At 42.7% G+C, this 15,518-nt stretch overlaps 1 protein-coding gene and 1 pseudogene across 2 annotated transcripts in view; both read right to left on the reverse strand.

The window, feature by feature from the left end:
• The window catches only part of BCL2 (BCL2 apoptosis regulator), a 177,201-nt gene that overhangs the window by 93,111 nt on the left and 68,572 nt on the right, over positions 1-15,518 (reverse strand). The window lies entirely within an intron of this gene.
• Positions 786-2,312, reverse strand: LOC122203673 (annotated as a pseudogene).

Consider the following 15,518-nt stretch of genomic DNA (forward strand, 5'->3'; position numbering starts at 1 on the left):
GCACCAATTCTAAGCGATTTACCATAAAATTGAAATTCAAATTAGAGCAGTTTGCTTCTGGTTTTCATACTCTTAACCACAGTGTAAATAAAATGGTACATGAGTTGACATATTTTAAATTTTTTTAAATGTTTATTTATTTTTGAGAGAGAGACAGAGCATGAGTGGGGGAGGAGCAGAGAGAGAGGGAGACACAGAATCAGAAGCAGGCCAGGCTCTGAGCTGTCAGCACAGAGCCCGATGCGGGACTCAAACTCACGAACTGTGAGATCGTGGCCTGAGCCGAAGTCGGACACTCAACCGACTGAGCCACCCAGGTGCCCCTGTGTTGACATATTTTAAAAAGTAGATTTGTAAAAAAACAAAACAAAACAAAACAAAAAAACTAGTTGGGAACAAAAAACCAAAATGATAGATGATAAAATATTCAACAGTGTCATATCAGAATTCGAGAGATAAAAGCGTCATTAAAGTGTTCTAAGGGGTCTGTTATGTTATTTGAGAAGAAAACAGAGATACAGATAAACTTTTTTTAAATGTTCTTTTGATTTATTTTGGAGAGACAGAGCAACAGAGCACAAGCAGGAGAGGGAGACACAGAATCCGAAGCGGACTCCAGGCTCTGAGCTGTCAGCACAGAGCCCGGTGCGGGGCTCGAACTCATGAACTGCGAGATCATGACCTGAGCCAAAGTCAGATGCTCAACCGACTGAGCCACCCAGGCGCCCCCATATAAACTTTAGCTTTAGACTTTGTTGACTCAAATACAATTTTTAAGGTTCAAGAGTAACAGCTAAAATAACAGAACAAAACACATACGTTACAAGAGGAAAACAGCATTTTTTAAAAATGGTAGATGTGTATTTCTTGTACCTGGGATCCAAAGTGAGGAAGAAACCCCAAAAGGAGGAAGGTAGGGAAAGTCTGGAGCCCCAGTTAGAGGTGGGGATGTATCTGCTGGGCTCAGCACATAACAAGAGGGAGGGCTCTCGATACACCATTGCCTTTGTTTCTCCCCTGGGTTTCTTGAGCTCCTTGAAGTCCTTCGGGATGATGTCATACAGCACCACACAAGCACTGCGGATCTCCATGACCACCAGCCAAAGTCCTAGCACTCTACCTCATTCAGCTCTTGCACCAGCTGTGGATAATCCCACCCGTGGGGCTACTCGGCCACCCTGCCCCCTTCCAAGGAATCCTTGGAGACTGGAGGGAGCGTGGGAGGCTTCCAACTAGGCGTGAAGGGTGGTCTCTTCAGCTCACACACCTCCTGCCGGACAGCCACTTCAAAACTGACGCTGTCCTCAATCCGAGGTATCTCCAGCTGCAGCCAGGTGGGGGCCAGGCTGACTGCCCAGTGACATCCTCGGTCTCAGGCGGCAGGTGCTGCAAGAGGATCACGATTTTCTTGCCATTTACTGGACTCCTGGGAGAACCTCGGCTCTCAGCTTGCCCTCTCATCTTTTAATCCTCATCTTCCTTCTCTTGCAGTTTCTTCTGCTCTTCCTTCTCTTTCCCCTTGACAGGATTAGGCACCAGGACATCCAATGGGGCCCTCAGATTGCTCAGGTTAGCTTCATGGAGAGCTGGATCCTTTAAAAATGCTTCCAGCTCAGAAGTCTTCTTGGGGAAATAGTTCCTGAGTAGGTCCTCTGTCCTCATGGAACATAGCCTCCTGCACTTGGGGTCCAGGCTGGACCTTGAGCGTGGCCATGGCCGGGAGGCCTAATGCCACATGGGGAGCAAGGAGTGAGCACAGGAAAGGGAAAGCAAAACCAACAAGGAAGACTCAAGTCATCTAACAGAAGACAGAATAGGAAGAAAAAACAAGTGAAGAAGAAGCATGGCGTATAGAAGACATTTGGATTCCTAGTGAACTCCAAATATATGACTTATCAAATAAATGTAAATGGCTTAAAACAAATCCCTTAAAAGGCAGAAATCGTCAGACTGAATTTTGTAAAACTCCAGCTGTTTACAAGACAGAAACCTAAAACATAATGTCACAGCAGGGATACACATAAAATAATGTGTTCAAATATAAGTGTCCCTACAAATAATAAATATGCAATAAATATTTCTTTTAATTGAATGAATAAACGAATCTACTAAAAGAGACTTCAAAGCCAAAAGCATTTGGGGTGATAAAGAGGGTCACTGCCTAATGATAAAAGGATGCATTCACCAGGAATCCTTCTGTGTACCTAACAGTACTCTGTCAAGCATATATAGCAAGAACTGAGTTAATCATATGAATGTAACAATTCAAAATTATAGTGAGAGATTTTAGCACACATCTCATGAAATAAATAGATCAAACTAAAGAAGAGAAAAAAAATACAGATTTATAAAATGCATCTCATAAACTTCATCTAATGTATACAGAAAGAGAATACTCCACCCAATAAAGAATACACATGAAATGTTTACAAAAATTGACCAAGTTCTAAGCCACAGAGCAAGTCCCAACAAATTTCAAAGAACTGCTAACATTCAGACCACAATCATCAACCAAAATACAATAAAACTTGAAATCAATAACAAAACCACAGCCACCAAGCCCCAGTACATTTGAAATTTCAAAAACACACTACTGAGTTATTAATATGAAATAGAAATGAAAGTAACAAAACATTTAGAATTGCACAACAATAGTTGAAACCTTAGATTTTAGTAGAAAGAATGTTTAGCATTAAGTGCAATATCAAAAAACAAGAAAAATTCAAAATTAAGAAGGTAGGGAGCAATAAAATAAAGACAATAGAAGAAACTTCTTTTTTCCACAAATGGATAAGGCAGTAGGAAGGCAATAATAACGACAACAAATCAATAAAGTAAAAACCAAGAAACAATATAGAGCAGGAAGAAAACAAAGGTTGATTCTTTAAAAAGACTAATAAAATTGGTAGAAACACAACAAGCATGACTAAGAGAAATAAAAGAAGGCACAAATAAATGCTATTAGGCATAAAAACCCCATAACTATAATACAGCAATTATTTTTTTAAGTATGAGAATTCTATTCTCTGCTTTAAAGCAATAAATCTAAAAACAGATGAAATAAAAAAATCTCCTAGAAAAATATGTTACCAAAATTGACAGAAAAAAACAGACAAACAACAAAAGCTCCTGGATGTATTTTTATAAAAGTTCAGTCTGGACTTTAGAAATAGACTGACAGTACAAAACAGGAAAGCAATCAGTCAATCTCAGTTCAAAATATCAAAGCAAAAATCCAAAGTAAAATATCAACAAACATATTCATGAGTGTAGTGTGTGCATAAATATATAATATTTCTCTAAAAATATGTTTTCAATCTGATATATATCATGTATCACATATATTTATCACATGCTTAATATGTGCTGTGAGTCTATGTGTGTATTTGTGATGATCCGGTAGGGTTTATCCTAGAAGCTCAATGAAGATTTAACATTAGCTAATGTAATTCGGCACATTGACAGATTACAAAAGGAAAAACTATATAATCATACCAATAGATGCAGAAAAAGTATTTAATGAAATTGACCACCCATTCACAATTTTAAAATGCAATAAAATACCTAGCCAACCAAGAACAGAAGGAAGTTTTAACTAAGAAGTAGTTTCTATGAAGAACCTACAATAAACTTTAGGAACACATCTCCTTTAAAGTCAGGAACTAGACAAATATGCTTTTTCCATCACCCTCTCCCCCCATTCATCATTGTGTGAGATACAGAGCTGATGCAATAAAACAAGGGAAAGGAGTAACAGAAATAAGGATTAGAAATGGAGAAACAAAAGAAGCATTATTTGCAGATGATAAGACTGTCTACATAGAGAATCCAAAAGAAACTACAAACAATTACAAGTAATAAGAGAGTCTGGCACGAACACCCGGAGACAAGGTTAACATACAAACACTCATGACATTCTTATCAGCAACAATCAACTAGAAAATGTAGTTTTTAAAAGATCCCATTAGCAACAGCAATAAACTATGACAAACCTAGGAATAAATCTAAAGCAAATTATTAAACTTCACTAGAAGTCATAAGAACTAAATAAACAGTGATTTGTATCATGCTCAGAGATTTGGAAATTTAACATCAATACCTTCCTTTTAAGTTAATATATAAATCTAATGTAATTCATAATAAAATCCCAGAAATCTTTTTCATAAACATTTTTACCTGGTTTAAAAATTCACACAGAAGAATTAAGGTCAATGAACAGCCAAGATAATATTGAAAACATATAAAGTGGGCACTTGTCCTGATATTAAGACATTAATTAAAGCCTTATAATTCAGGCACATTAGGATTGGGGCAGATATAGATAACTTAACCAATTCAATAGAGAGAGCCCCTCCATGTATCAGAATTTGGGATGAGACAGAGGTAGCATTAGAAAACCGTGGTTAAGGACTGAACTATTTCATAGATGGTTCCGGGACAATTGGTTATTCACAGGGGAAAAAAATTGATCTCAAACTCTCACTTCATCCACAAAATGGGTTCCAAGAGAATTATAGTTAACTTTAAAATATTTAGAACAAAATACAGTCACTATTTTTATAATCTTAGGTTGGGGAATGACACAATAGTAAAAAAAGAGAGAAAAAGTGGTAATAAATTTGATTTTAAAACTCTTGTGACAAAAGACACTAGAAGACAAAGCTTAAAGGCAAGAAATATACTGAAAGATAAAAGTTTTTTTTTTTTAAATCCAGTTGGGACTACATCAAAATAAAAGGCTTCTACACAGCAAAGAAAACAATCAACAAAACTAAAAGGCAACCTACAGAATGGGATAAAATATTCACAAATGATATACCTAATAAAGGCTTAGCATCCAAAATATGTAAAGAACTTATACAACTCAACACCAAAAAAAAAAAAAAAAAAAAAAAACAACAACAAACAATCCGACTTAAAAATGGGCAGAAGACATGAACAGACATTTTTTCAAGGAAGACATAAAGACGGCCAAACAGACACCTGATGCTCAACATCACTCACCAAGGAAATGCAAGTCAAAACCACAATGAGATATCCCCTCATACCTGTCAGAATGACCAACATCAAAAACACAAGAAACAAGTGTTGGCAAGGATGTGGAGAGAAAGGAACCCTTCTGCACTACTGGTGGGAATGCAAACTGGTGCAGCCACTGTGGAAAACATATGGAGGTTCCTCAAAAACTTAAAAAAGAGAATTACCATATGATCCCATGATTCCACCAATGGGTAGTTATTTGCCCACAGAATATGAAAACACTAATTTGAGAAGATATATGCACCCTTATGTTCGGTGCAGAGTTATTTACAATAGCCAAATTAGGAAAACAGCCCGAGTGTCCATAGATGGATGAATGGATAAAGCAGATGTGGTGTGTGTGTAAAAAATTTCACACAATGGACTATTACTCAGCCATAAAAAAAGAATGAAATCTTGCCATTTGCAACAACATGGATGGATCTAGAGAGCATAATGTTAAATGAAATAAGTCCATCAGAGGAAAACAAATACCATATGACGTCACTCTTATGTGGAATTTAAGAAACAAAACAAATGAACAAAGGAGAAAAAAAGAGACAAACTGAAAAAGAGACTCTTAACTACAGAGAACAAACTGATGGTTTACTGGAGGTGAGCTGGGTGGAGGGATGGGTGAAATGGGTGACAGAGATTAAAGAGTACACTTATCATGATGAGCACTGACTAATGTATAGAATTGTTGAATCGCTATACTACATAGCTGAAAACTAATATAACACTAGAGGTTAACTGTATTGGAATTTTTTTAAATTCAGGATTTTTTTAATCTATAAGGAAGAAAACAACCCGCTACCAAAAAAATGATCAAATTCCATAAACTGGCAATAGGTAGACAAAGAAACCCCAATCACCAACGTTCATGAGAAAGAAAAGTATAAGCTCACTGGAAATCAGAAATATAAACCAATACCACAGTGAGATACTTTTACAATCTATCAGAGAAGCAACATATAAAAGCCTGATGATGCCAAGTTGGAGAAGACACAGGGTGAGGAAAACCCACTCACATTGTTGGGAGAGCAGTCTGGCGACATCTACCAAGGTTGAGGTTTCTGCCCCCAGACCCAGAAATTGCACATTTGCATCTATACGTTTGATAAGGGAAGACATCAGGGTGTAGCGGAAAACAGACTAACTGTAACATTTTCTGTAAATAATCTTCTTTTAAAATAAAGATTTTATTTTGGGGGTGCCTGGGTGGCTCAGTCCGTTAAGTGTCCGACTTCGGCTCAGGTCATGATCTTGTAGTTCATGAGTGTGAGCCCTGCACGGGGCTCTGTGCTGACGGCTCAGAGCCTGCAGCCTGCTTCGGATTCTGTGTCTCCCTCTCTCTGCCCCTCCCCTGTTCTCTCTCTCTCTCTCTCTCAAAAATGAATAAACATTTTTTTTTAATTTTTAAAGATTTTACTTTTAAGTAATCTCTATGCCCAACATGAGGCTCTAACTCACAACCCAGAGATTAAGAGTTGTGGGCTCTGCAACGCAGCCAGCCAGGCACACCTGCAAAAAATCTTTTTAAAAATGTGGTACACATGCACACGCGCGCGCGCACACACACACACACACACACACACACACACACACACATCCCTAAGAGAAACTGTTCCACATGTGTGCAAAGAACATGTGCATGTTGTAGCATCATCTGTAAGGTCACGAAGTTAGAAACAACTGTAATATCCTTCAAAGGGGCATTTAAAAAGTTAGAAACAACTTTAATGTCCCTCCTTTGAATACTATACGTCATGGAACATGGATGAGGTAGAGGTCTATCTTTCTCAACAGATTAATCTTATAGATAGGATGCAGAACACAAACCCAATGACATCTCTTTCGATAAAGTTTACAAACATTGAAAAATATACCCACTGTCCATGGATACATATGTGTAAAAGATGCACTCACACATGGTAATAATAAGCATCAAATTTAAATCCAAGCTGGGAGGCTCTCAGAAGGGAGGAGAGGCACGGGAGCGAAAAGTGCTTTATCTTTCTCTCTCTCTCTCTCCAGGTGGGTGGGAAGATCTAAAGCACATATGGCATCAAGATATGACAAAACTAATAACACACAGGCATTTGCTATCTTATTTTCCATATTTCCTGTTGGCCTGGAGTTGTTCATAATTAAAAAAAAAAAAAGTACTGTGTTTTGCACATTTTCAAGATATCAGTAGAGATCATCACTTGTTCCTAGGAGGCCTGGAGGCGGGCGCGACAAGTGTCACTATTATCCCTTGACAGATGATGCAGGTGAGGGAGGAGTGGGCAGGAAGGCACATGATTTAGCATCACAGGCTCAGAGCCCTCAGCATCACAGCGCAAGGACCACTCACTCCGAGGACGAGTCACTCCGCTCATTCAATAATTTACATAACACAGGGAACCAGAAACTGGCACAACTTAGGGTAGGGTAGGCGGGTGAAGGAGAAGACAACCTCTTCCCTTCTGGAACAAACCGCAGCCTGAGGAAGGGCAATGACATAACTTGATAAAAAAGGGGAAGAAGACAGGCTGCCCGGGTCATCTGACAGCTTTTTCAGGGAATCCGTAATTCATTCGCGGAGAGGCCGACCATTCCCTGTGCACCTGCCGAGGAGGAGGAAGTGAGAAAAGTGACCTCGGTTCTGGTCACTTCGCCTTCAGAGCCCAGCGCCCCGTGCAAATGGGACGCTACACCGGGGACGCGAGCCTTGAGATCCCGTCCTGGATTGGTCCCTTACGGGCTCTGGCTTCCAGCCCCTCTTATTTCCAGCTGAAAAGGTGGACTGCCATCTCGAGGCCAGTGAAATTCTAGAATCCACCTCCCCTGTCTTTCAGGATTTGTTTTCCCTTTTCTTCTAAAATCCGAAAGAGAGCTTCTGCGTTTAATATCTGCACATGATTTTGAGGCTGAGTCCTGGACGTGTCCCAGCTATGTTCTTTCCCCTCGGTGACAGCCACGAAATGCCCAGTAATAGTACTTGGTGTCTGGAAGTCAATAAGGCCCCTCCTCCGGCCGGCTCCCCAGCACCGTCTCTATCCTGCTTGTCTGTGAGCTGCTAGGCATGGAGGCCTCATGACTGTAGCTTTAACCGCGCATTCCGCCCCTGCAGTAAATACACGCCACGGGAAGGGGGGGAGGAGGGTCCCCACCAACAGCTTAGCCCCTAAAGCAGCACTACATGCACATTTTAGGCTGGAAATAAGAAAGAATTTCCTGGCTGTAGGAACTGCCAAATAGTAGGGTGGGTAACCAAGGGAGGTTCCAGAATCTCCTCTAGAGATCTTTAGAAACTCGATACAACCTCACATATCTGAGACGACTTTTTGCAATCCTGCCTGGAGACAGAAGGACCTGGTGCCCAATCGGCCCTCCTCTCAGGCACGCGGTCCTGCCTCTTGTGTTCCCCTGTGCTTCTCATTAGTGTATATGCCTCCTGTGTGATTTCCTTCCCCCTCATGCACACTTAGTGTCAGCCCTCGGGCTTGTTTTCATTCGGTTCCTCGCCTCCTCGCACCTTTCCTTGTTATTTTATGGAAAGCTGGTCAAAGGTCAGAGTTGCCCAACTACCCACACATAGTTTGGCGGTCGCATCAGATGCCCAGGCAAAACAGGGGGACGATTCCAATCCCAGCCTCGACTCCAAAGCTGGACGGAAACAGAGAAAATTAGCTGTTGCTCACAATCCGTCATAAATGAAAATATGATCCTAGTAATTGATTTTAAATAGATTTTTAAAAGAATCGCTGGCTGTATTTCACGAAGAATACAGAGTTTCCAAAGCGTTCATTCCAGGGTTGGATTTTTTTTTCCCCTTCTTCTGGCTTAAACCCCAAATGGCCAAGATCCGAGTCTGAATAAACAGTGTGGGTGGTGACGGTTCTGTGAGGCCCGGTGGAGGATGCAATCACTTTCTTGCTCGGTTCAGCATTAAATCATGAGAAACTAGCCCGATCGCTCCCCAGAACTCGTATTCGCTAAATGGAGGGCCACAGAGCGTGTACTTTCTCTGCTTCTCAGGGAGGGGAAAAAAAAGTTAATTCTCCTAACTGCGAATGTTTAATTATGTATAAAGTTCATTGACCCCACAGGCGGCTGTCAGATGATCTTGCGAAGGCCTGTGAAGGCATCCCAGGAATGCAGTGATGTGGGCAGAAACCCAGGGGATTCATGCCACCGAATGCTTGAATCAGGACGGAATCAGCAGCCATCCAGAGAGGCTCCAGTGAAAACAGGACTTGGGGATCATCAGTAATTTAATCTCACCTACGCATCTCTAGGCCTTCAAAAGTGAGCGTTGTAAATCAGAAACTCAGGAAAAATCCCACAGGGAGGGGGCCCATGACGACGGGGTGAAGTAATTCTGTTTGCTGGTTACGGCCGCAGCTGGCTGGAAATGCATGCATTCGCAATGTTTTCTCCCCATTTTAGAGGTAATGCTTTCTGACTTCCCGGCTACCAACATGAAAAGAAAGTGATGAGGCAATCCCATTCATAAATACACGGTGGGGCTCGAAGGAGATGGCCGAGTCTGTTTATTTAGACAGTTTTGACAGAATACGGCCCTCGAGTGCACATGCAGTCACTCTGTTTCTTTTGCCAGTAAGTGCCCCAAAGTGCGTTCCCCATCCACAAAAGCTGGATGTCCTCCTTCAGGCTGACGGAGGGGAAGGAGGGAGGCCGGGTGACCTTCCCAACCGTGTCTCCCTCTCGTCATCTCCATCTGGGGCATACGCCTGGCTGCTGGCACCCGGGCTGTTGTAAAAGATGGCAGTGGAGAGGGAGACAGGGTGGTTTGGGCTTCTTGGTAAGGGGAGGCCAGAGTCCCAGGGGACAATGTGGTCGGGCGGCTGGCTCAGGGGGCTCTCCTACTTAGAGGAAATAGAAAATATTCCGTCTTGGTGCCTCCTAAGATTGAAACTACCTGTTACGGGTCCGATGTTTTCTTTCAGTAGCTTTCTCACTAAACAGACTTTATCAAAATCCTACGCTTTCAGGGGGTAAAACTTGACAGGGTCCTATCCTCAAACACAACTGGGCTGCATTTTCTCGGATATCTCTATCGTCACGAATACAGACAATGGGTGGCCAGAATTTAGCCAACGATTTTGATCCTCTGGTGGATGCGGAACGGAAAGAGTCTCACCTGTTTCGTATTTAGACTAACCTGCAGTTCTTGGTCCTTTACCAAAATCAGCCACTTAGACTGTGAATGCACAGCATAGGTCTGAGTTCAATTCATGTTAACCCACTAAATATTTGGAAAACACAAATCACGGAGTAGGCACAACTGGTGATACACAAATCAAAAAGGCACAAAACCTGGGGCACCTGGGTGGCTCAGTCAGTCAAGCGTCTGACTCTTGATTTCGCCTTAGGTCACGATCGCAAGGTTGTGAGATCAGGCCTCGTGTTGGGCTCTGAGCTGAGTGTGGAGCCTTTCTGGGACCCTCTCTCTCTCTCTCTTTCTCTCTCTGCACCCCCAAAATAAATAAATAAACATTTAAAAAACTTAAAAAAAATTTTTTTTAACGTTTATTTATTTTTGAGACAGAGAGAGACAGAGCATGAACGGGGGAGGGGCAGAGAGAGAGGGAGACACAGAATCGGAAGCAAGCTCCAGGCTCTGAGCCATCAGCCCAGAGCCCGACGCGGGGCTCGAACTCACGGACCGTGAGATCGTGACCTGAGCTGAAGTCGGACGCTTAACCGACTGAGCCACCCAGGCACCCCTAAAAAACTTTTAAAAAAAAAGGCACAAACCCGGCCCTAGCAAGTCAGAAATGAGGAGGCAGACATTAATCCCAACTGGGAGGGTTCAGGAAGCTCCCTGCATGCAGTGTTTCCAGGGTGTGGTGGCATTTGACCTGAACCTTTACCAAAAGCCCCATGCCCACTTGTACACTGTGGCATTCTGGAGAGGAAAGAAATGTAACTGTCACTGAGTCATGCTTATTCATGGCTGGGCTCTGTAATTTCACCTTGTTTTTAATTCATCTGACATTTGAGAGATTTGCTGTCAAGATCCCTTCTTCAAGACCCATACCATTTAATATTACTCTGTTCAGTGAACAGTTAGGAAACAAAAAAGAAAAAAGAAAGAAAGAAAAAGAAAAAGAGTTTCTTCTGTCCTTGAATAAGGAAGCCTTTCTTCAAATCTTTAAACATTTTTTAGAAATATGATTTCCCATAGTTACAGGGGAAACAGGCTTCCAGATAAAGAAATTTGGACGCTAAGTAATATCCTAAATCACTTCCACCTTTTGGATACCACAATTTATAAAATTCCATGAAGGAAATGACTCTTACTTCTCATGAAGTTCCCACTGGGAAATCGCTGCGAGCCACAGTTATGAAAGCGATATCCTCTCACTGGTCCCAATTCTTTCCCTTTGTCAGACGACCTTCACCAGCTCTGAACCACAGACCAACTCAATTATTTCTTGTCTGTACTACATGTTGCCATCCACCTGGTCAGGTGGCTCTTAGAGAACATGTCTCCGTTACATTAGAAGTTCTTGCGTATCAGGGACTGTTTTATTCATCTTTATATTCCCCCAGAGTATCTATAACATACTTGGTGTTCACAAAATGAATGAGTAAATAAATGTCACGGAGATGTCTATGGCAAGGGTTGGAAAACTTTTTCAGTAAAGGGCCCTTGTAAATATTTTAAGATATATGGTCTCTATCATAACTATTCAACTCTGCTGTTATTATAGGAGAACAGGTACAGGCAATCCATATACAAATGGGCATGGCTGTGTTCCAATAAAACTTTATTTATAAAAATAAATGGCAAGCTAGATTTGGCCCACAGGCCATAGACGTTTGACCCTTGATCGATGGTGTCTATCGCTGCCATAAACCTTAGTATATTCTTTGAATTTTCATATATTCCCTGTGAATATCAATAATTACATAAAGTGCCAAAAATATAAATATGTAAGAGCTGTTTTGAAACTCCACATTAATGAATCCACTTAAAAAAAAAAAATCCAGAGACACCTAGGTGGCTCAGTCTGTTAAGCAACTGACTTTTGATTTTGGCTCAGGTTGCGATCTCACGGTTCGTGAGTTCGAGCCCCAAATCAGGCTCTGCACTGACAGCATGGAGTCTGCTTGGGATTCTCTCTCCCCCAATCTCTGCCTCTCTCTCTCTCTCTCTCTCTCTCTCTCTCACAAAATAAATAAATATTAAAAAAAAAAAAAAACAACCAGGAAAGCACATACAGAAATTAGCCATTACTCCAAGTGTATTTCATGGTCACTTACTTTGTTTACCGTATGCCTTTAAAAGGAACAATTCTTATCCCTCAAAAATGGGATAGCAGTTTTGCCATTGACATCACCATTATTGAGTAAACTTGATATAAGATCTCAGAGTTACTGGGTGAGGAGTCTGGTGCTGGGGCACAGTGAACTTGACACTTTCCTGGAAAGGGGGAGTAAATGCACCCCCCCACTTCGTTCCTGCTCTCTACCAGATCATTTGGTCTGATTTTACTGCCAAAGGTTATTAATGCAGAAGATACATCCTCCTTTTTCTTGATGACCTTCTGGAAAACATCCAGCTCCAAAGAGCACAACAGAATCTCGAAAGCCCAGCAAACACACAGAGAAGTAAAGGGTAACTACGAGGACTTGATGAAAACAAGATGTCCCAGCCTGTCGCCCTGACCTGGTTTGCGAATGCCCCACCCACCCTTACTCTATCCCTCACCGCCCAGCTATCTTGGTGTGAAATGAAATTTTTAAAAAAGGAGCTGGATCTGAACTGTGGTGGGAACTCAAAGGATACAAAGTCGTAAGGTCAATTGCTCGGTTTGGAAAAATTCAACCAGGTGTTCCCGAGGTATGAGGAAATAAATGCGCAGCAAACGACGCACAGACACGCACCCACAGACATTTTTTGAGATGCGCTTCTCCAAGGTGTGGCTCTTGAAACTGTGCCCGTCATCCCTAGGGTACCAGGAAACAGTTCTAGAGGTTTCTTGTAAGAAAGAAAAAATGCAGTTTGAGCCTTTCCAAGCTTCTCAGCACCTGGACCACGTTCAGATAGATACTCAGAAGGACTCTGTGCCTTAAGGAAACAAGAAACCACTGGCTTGCAGATAGAAGGTACCACCGGGGGCTCAAAAGACCCGACTGCAAATCTACCACATTCGACCTATGTGACTTGAGGCAAGTTATCCGACGTTAACGAAACTTGCCCTTTTGTACCATAGGGCTAAGGTACGCACGTTACTGAGGGGCAATACGGTGTATGGCCCAATTTATTTCAACAAATGCTGAGAATCTATCGCATGCCTGTGTTGGAGAGGAGACAATGAGGATGCCATAGATTCCGGGCACAAAGCGCAAGTGACTGTCACTGCTCCTTTTGCAACACTTGTGCGTCACCATCCCCCATTCCTCTCCTCTGTTTATCCCATCTCCTACCCTTCTAGTGTCACCACAGGGCCTTATTATCAGTCACTTCTCATTGCTCTCCCCTGCTACCGGATGTGGAGCCGTTCTCACCGTGTTCCGAACAGAGCTCTGGCCAAGAGCATCATGCACCTGAAGTGATTATTTACACGGACTGAATTCACATTGCGAGGAATTCTGAAGTGCTCATATCCCATGTGGCAATGGCACATGGGAGGCCCCTGGCCATCTTGGTCGGGGGTTAGATGTATAAAAATAAAGAGGGATCGTGTGAAGTAGATAATGGAAGGCAAGGAGGACGCTACGGAGGACTGTGAAATGTCCAATAAGGCTGTTTACAATATTTAGGACAACTTCCTCCGTCTCCATTACAACAGTCCAGGTGACATGCCCCACGGCAAAAATCACTGAACGTGCAGAGTAAAGGAATCGGCAACCCGCCGTGAGGGTGCTGTGCGCAGCAGGGACGCGATCCGCGAGCCAAGAGTAGATCTCATTACTCAGGATCCCCTTTTTCTTCCATCTCAAGACACCGAATGCTGCCGTATGGAGGCAGAACACCCGATCTTCATTTCCTTTGACTCAGCCTCCCGGGCTGTGCCCACAGGACGCAAACTAACGGCTGAAGAGAAAACATAACACGTAAGTCAAGGGACTTATTTGACAAATGTTAAGTTCAATCTATCATTGAGAGAGATGCTCTTAATCTCTGCTGAGGCCCCATGAGAACATTATCTGCTTCTCTCTTCTGGTTTCCAGCTTCATGAATACCAAACCTTCTCCTTGAAATGCGAGATCTTTGAAGAGTCCATCTCGAGATTTCCAGAGGCTTCACTTACGCCAAATAAGTGGGCTCTCTGATTGGTGTGCCTAGAACGATACAGGTAAAAACGTCTTTCAAATCAATGATGCAAGAGTTCGCTTCTAAGGAATGCCGCTTTGGCCTCAGGAAGCGGGACCAGATGTGATCCTTCCATCACTCCCTGGCAGCATTCTGGGCAAAGCAAACAGAAAAATCTCGAGGAAAAAAAAAGAAACTTTCAGAACCCGAGTCGGGCCCCTTCACATTCCTTTTTTTAAGCATTACGAGACTGATCCTGGGCCACAGATGAGGCTTTTGGATGTCAGATGCAGCTGGCAGATGTTTTCCCTTAAGTCCGTTGTCTCTCCTTCAATCTGTTTATAGCTGCCTCCCTGTCAGCCCGCACCTCCAGTCCTCACTCACTGCACGTCCTAAAGGCAGCTTCCCGCCACACACAAAGGGGCATTTTGCAGTAATTTGTTCTCTCTTCTATAAGGAATGCGTCCACTCATCAGGTATCCGGTTAACCCATTACTGGGGAGTTCCTCAGCCATCTCCAAGAAATGCCGTAGTAAAAGCCCCACGTAGACATGACGTCCCCAAAGCTGTGTGGCATCAGAAAGGGTTTTGCTTTTCTTAGAAGTCGACTACTGAGGTCACGTGACTGGTACCGGCCTCTTAAACCAACTGGGTATCAAGTGACGGGCACCCGTTTATTCAACCCTGTGGGTTTTGTTGTTGTTGTTGTTCCGGCCTTGAAGATGCTCTTGATACAAGTCAGACCGAGGATCTCCATTTGTAAGTCGATTACACAGATCCCACGGCAGCCAAAGCAAGCGATAGATTTCAGAGACTTATCCAACCTCACTACAGACTCACGCGGAATACGACCCACTGGAGATAAAGGATAACGTCTGCGACGGCTTCTCGTACACAAAAGTGCCATGAAACACGGGAGCTTCTTCGTGGTGATGGAACAGTTCTGTAACCTGATGGAAATGGTGGTCACAGGAATCTGGATGTGGGGTGAAGTACGCACACAGGCATGACCACAGACGGGGGCGGGGAAAAACTAGTGAAATCTGAATACGGTCCGGAGGTTATACTAACGTCAATCTCCTGGCGTTGATAACGGGTATGCTATATACACCATACTCTGAGCTAGCTGTGCAGGATGTTACCATCGGGGGCAGCCAGATGAAGAGTACATAGGACCCCTCTCTGCTATTTTTGCAACTTCCTGTGGATCTATAGTTACTGC

Source organism: Panthera leo, chromosome D3 (assembly GCF_018350215.1).
Source record: "Panthera leo isolate Ple1 chromosome D3, P.leo_Ple1_pat1.1, whole genome shotgun sequence".
NCBI lineage: Eukaryota > Metazoa > Chordata > Mammalia > Carnivora > Felidae > Panthera > Panthera leo.